This window comes from Cryptomeria japonica, chromosome 2 (genome assembly GCF_030272615.1).
Source record: "Cryptomeria japonica chromosome 2, Sugi_1.0, whole genome shotgun sequence".
NCBI lineage: Eukaryota > Viridiplantae > Streptophyta > Pinopsida > Cupressales > Cupressaceae > Cryptomeria > Cryptomeria japonica.
The window spans coordinates 212,856,313-212,862,151 of record NC_081406.1 but is presented as its reverse complement, the minus strand read 5'-3'; positions in this window follow the sequence as shown (position 1 = coordinate 212,862,151).

Sequence of the window (5,839 nt, the reverse complement as noted above, 5' to 3'; positions counted from 1 at the left end):
ACTTCCCATTACCAAACATTGACTTGATCATTGATCTCACAGTAGGTCATGAAATGCTATCATTAATGGATGGATTCTCTGGCTATAATCAGATAAGAATTGCACCCAAGGATCAACACAAAACATCATTCACTTGTCCGTGGGGAACTTTCTGTTGGAATGTCATGCCCTTTGGGCTAAAGAATGTAGGTGCTACATATCAAAGAGCTATGACTACTATCTTTCATGATCTCATGCATGTAACTGTGGAAGATTATGTTGACGACCTCTTGGTCAAATCAATAGACAGAAATACACACTTGGACATACTTTCAGTTGCCTTTGATCGGTTGGAAAAACACAAAGTTAGGTTAAACCCTAAGAAATGTGTCTTTGGAGTAACCTCTGGAAAGCTCCTAGGATTCATTGTATCCAAAAGAGGAATTGAAGCGGATCCAGCAAAAGTCAAAGCTATCTTAGAAATGCAACCACCAAGAAATATTAGTCAACTTCGATCCTTACAAGGCAGACTCCAGTCCATACAAAGATTCATAGCACAACTGGCAGATAAGTGTAATCCTTTTCAGCACCTGCTACATAAAAACATCAAATTCAAATGGGATGACAACTGTCAACAGGCTTTCCAGACACTCAAAGACTATCTCCTAAATCCACTGGTTCTGATGCCACCAGTTCCAGATCAACCACTGCTACTATACATATCAGCTACACCAACAGCACTGGGGGCACTCTTAGCACAACAAATTGCTGGGGGCAAGGAAAAAGAAGTATACTATATCAGTCGCACATTGGTGGGATACGAGCTAAACTACACACCAATTGAGCGCGCATGTCTCGCTATGGTCTTTGCTTCACAGAAATTACGACATTACATGCTCACTCATAAGACTAAGTTGGTTGCAAGAATTGATCCATTAAAATACCTTCTCAATAAAGCAACACTTACTGGGCGACTGGCCAAATGGGTAATGATATTGAGTGAATTCGACATCAAGTATGTGGACAGAAAAGCAATAAAAGGACAAGCCATCGCAGATCAATTAGCAGATGCTCCCATGATTGATGATGTTCCTCTAAATTCTAAATTTTCAGATGAATCCATTTTAACAATATCACATGCAAAGCCATGGCAACTGTACTTCGATGGCTCATACACACAGCATGGGGCAGGAGCTGGCATCCTCTTTATAACTCCTCAAGGGGATTCTATACCAAAATCGTACCGCTTATCATTTCCTTGCACTAACAATATAGTGGAATATGAGGCATTAACAACAGGATTACAAATTGCAGTTCAATAGAAGATCCAGGAACTTCATGTTTTTGGAGATTCCCAACTTGTTATCCGTCAAGCAACTGGTGATTATCAAACAAAAGATGAAAAGTTAATACCTTATAAACAAATGGTGGATGATCTGAAACAGCACTTTACAAAGATAGATTTTGAGCAGATACAAAGAGAGCAGAATCGCGCCGCAGATGCCATGGCTACAATTGCTTCATTGATTGATTTACCTCCAAACGAGACCCGCTATGAGTTCTTGGTGGATAACCTTTTAGTCCCTTCATATGAGATAATGCCTACTAAGATGATATGTGTTGTCAGTCCCGAATCCCAGTTATATGGTTCCATTTTCACATACCTACGCGACAATACTTTAACTCCTGATCTATCAAATAGCCAACGTCGTACTTTCATTCGCCAATCCTCTCGATATGTCAATTTAGCTGATATCCTATATCGGCGAGGTCTAGATGGCACTCTTCTTAGATGTCTAGAAAGCAATGAAGCTCAGATTGCGTTACGTGAAGTGCATGAAGGGATATGTGGTCCACATGCTAGTGGTCCTACCTTGGCCAAGAAACTCATTAGGACTGGATATTACTGGCCCAATATGGAAAAAGACTCATATCAGTTTGTCAAGAAATGTAAGCAATGTCAAATTCATGGAGACCTCATACATGCACCAGCACAAGAACTACAACCACTTGCGTCTCCTTGGCCCTTTTGTCAGTGGGGACTCGATCTCATAGGCAAGATTCACCCTCCTTCTTCCAATGGTCATAAATTCATTATCACTGCCACAGAGTATTTTACAAAATGGATTGAAGCCATGCCTCTCACACAAGTTACTGGAAAATAAATTGCTACATTCATCCTTAACTATATCATTTGCCGATACGGTATTCCGGTTTCCATTATTACTGATAACGGGCGTCCCTTCAAAAATTAGGATGTTCGTGAACTCTGTGACCGCTTTCATATTTCCCATCGTTTCTCCACACCATATTACCCCCAAGGTAATGGCCAAGCTAAGGCGTCTAATAAAACAATCCTTAAAATCTTCAAGAAGACAGTCGACGACGTTGGCCGCAATTGGCATATCCAACTCAATCCTGCACTCTGGGCCTACCGCACAAGCGTCCGTACACCTACAGAAGCTACACCCTATTCACTAGTCTATGGTTCTGAAGCCATCTTGCCTATTGAGGTCGAGTTACCCTCTTTATGGGTCTCTTTGCAAAACATCATCACTGATGAAGATTACAGAGTCTCTCGCTTACAAGAACTAGAACTGCTGGATGAACGGAGACAAACTGCTTTTAATCATCTCAAGGCTTACCAACAACGAATGAGTCGCAGCTACAATCACAAGGTCAACCCTCGCACATTTGAGGTAGGTGACTTGGTTCTAAGAGAAAACCCCAAGAATCAGCAAGACAGAGAGAAGAAGGGCAAGTTTGAACCAAACTGGCTTGGTCCTTACATCATCACAGTAGTATATGGCTCTGGGGCATATCAGCTCTCAACTACAGAAGGTGAACCTTTGGAGGATCCTATCAACAGCATGCACCTTCGCAGGTTCTACACATAGCTCGTCAGAATATCCTAATTCAAAAATACAAAAAAAAAAAAAAAATTAAAAACACAAAAAAATCATAAAAACAAAAAAATCGTTACTTGGTGAAAACCTGGCAAACAGGCACCTTGTGACACAAAAAACATTAAAAAAAATTGAAAAAAGTAAAGAGAAATAATTTCGTCCAACGGTGAAAACAACTTCGGTGGCGCCCTGGGCAAGTACCATGGTGAAAACTGGGTCACCAGCGCCATGCGTAGAGACATTGCTCCTCCCTCCTTCAGGATTCACTTTCATCCTTTCACTTTGCACACACTCACAACCTATTCATTCATAATAAACTTACCCATTCCCATCATGGCTTGTTATTGATCTACCCAAGATTGGTTAGCCATTCATAATAAACATTCCTTTTCATCCCTTTCCATCCATAATAAATCAGATCCTATCTGTGGCTAAGGCAAATCCTACGTCTAGTAATGGGTGTGGAACTGAGAACATCACATGTTTCGAGGAGTACAGTTTCTTCTAGCTTCCTTCAGTCTATTCGCGCACAATCCACAATAAAGCAACATTTGCATCGCAGATCCGCAATAAAGTTTCATCTTCTCCACAATAAAGTATCAGTTTCATGGATTCAGTCAGTTTCAGATGAGACACAGTAGCAACAATGGGCTTCAACAAATCAAATCTTTCAACAGACTCAGACAACATATGGTTCAGTGCTATCTATCCTTTCTATGAAAGTAAACATTGTGACCACAATAAAATAAGACTTATACAAGTGACAAGAGGCACTAAACTTGAGGACTACAGTGGATGTTGCTGTCGAGTCTTGGTTTTCTTTTGATTTCATCTTTTTTGGTGACATGTCTTTAAGCTTTTATGGGATGTCTTTGACTAGAGATTCTATCTCCAGGATGTCTTTGACTAGAAAGGCGAGGATGGGGTATCGTCACCCATTTTCTTTTGCTGTCTGTGGATTGTCTCTTAGTAATGCTATGACTTGTCCAAGGATATGAGGACACTGTGAGCCTAGTATGAACTGGGGCATTCCTTGTTTGTGACTGTCTTATCTCCATGCAAATAGGTACAATGAATTTCTGGGTCGAACATATGCCTCGATTGTCATAACCTATTTTGCCATAATAAAGCTCAATGATGATAATGCACAAGAAGCTCTTTCACTTTCATATCTTTTGTCTTCCATCCCCCTTTCTTGATTGACTTCCATCGTCCTTCTCAAGTCCGCGTAGCCTGCTATCACATGACTGAGTATAATGACATACCAAAGACATTTGCATTTCATGTAGCTGCACCTACATTACCACATATAAGCATTTCATACATACATATAGATATCACAACTGCATCACATCCTGCACACAACACCTATTAGCACAATTTACATTTGCATTATCATATTCATATGCATTATATACATTTACATTTACATTGGCATAACATTTTAAAACATAAAAGAACAAAAATATGACATTACATACATATTTGCATCCGTATCATAAGCATTACATAAGAACATCTCATCACATAGGTACACATGCATATAGCTGCCACAAAGATGAATCATCTCATATATATAATCAAAAGTGTCATGATACAATGATGTCAAAATCATATGGCTACAATCACCCGCAGGTGTCTACAATACAAAAGAATGGTACAACACTGATACAATGGGAGCCCTCTAAGGCTATGATGAACTCCCTCTCTCAGAGCCGCTTGGCCTCGATGGAATCTGAGCCCTTGAAGAACCCACCCCAGGATCATCCCGCCTGCCCCCTCTATCTGGTGGTGGTGGAGGACCCATGACCCCACCGCTAGATGCCTGCCTCCTCCGACTCCCTCCCGTAGCTGTCGCTGTGCGCGACGGTCTATGGAAGCTCCTCGCCCGCTGATCTGCTGGCACTGCACCATAGTAGAGGTCCCTCCAGTATCCAATCTCCTCTCCTGCCCGTAGGACATATGCATAGCCTGCCCCTGTGTCCTCCGCCGCCTGCCTCCCTGCCCTCAGCGCTGTCTCAGCCTCTGTGTAGCGCTGAATCGCCTGATCTCTCTCCCGCTCAGTATCCCTGAGCCTCGTCCTGAGTCGGTCTCTCTCCCTCTCCAACTCTTGTATCTCATCTGCCTGACCCTAGCAGATCTCCCTGAGCTCAATCAGCTCATCCTCCTCTAGATCCCCACCCTCTGCCTCGGCCTGTGGCTCTCCCTCTGCAGGTGCCTGCCCCTATATCGGTACCTATACTGGTGCCTGTACGGGTACTTGTCTCTGTGCGTGCCTCTGTCCCTACACCTGTCCCTGTCCCTGTCTCTGCCTGGGATCCTGTGCTGCTGGTACCTGTAGGGGTAATCCACCGTGACCCCTCACCACCCGAGCCTGCCGCTCCTCTCCACCCTCTCTCTGAGGTGCAACTCGCCTCTCTCCCACTACTCCCCTCTGCCTCCGTCGGCCTCTACCCCCATCACCTTCACCATCATCATCATCATCTCCTCCTCCATCTCCATCCAATAGCTCCCCTAGATCTGTCAGTCGTGGGAATGGATGCTCCGCCCAATATGCTAAATACTCAGCATCCATCCCAACATCGTCGACCTCTGGCCACATGTCCCAGGGTAGAGGTATCATCTCTATCAGCTGTGTCACTGCCTGATCATACGACAGTAGCGGCCCAAACTGCGCCTGATCCCTGACTGTACGGGCATACATACCCGAGCCTCGTGGCATCCTCTGAATCCGGCCAAACTGTCGGCCAACCCTGTCCACAAGCTACCTCTCTAGCACATAGGGCGTCCGCCCAATCAGATACCTGCTCCGGAAGGTGTATGGCAGCTCCACTGCATCATCCTCCCACTCCTCGCATCCTAGATACGGTCTCCAGATGACTACATCAATATCATCCAGCACTCGTCGCCAATGCTCTAACCTACCAATCCGCAGCTGTGAGGTGATCATGTCG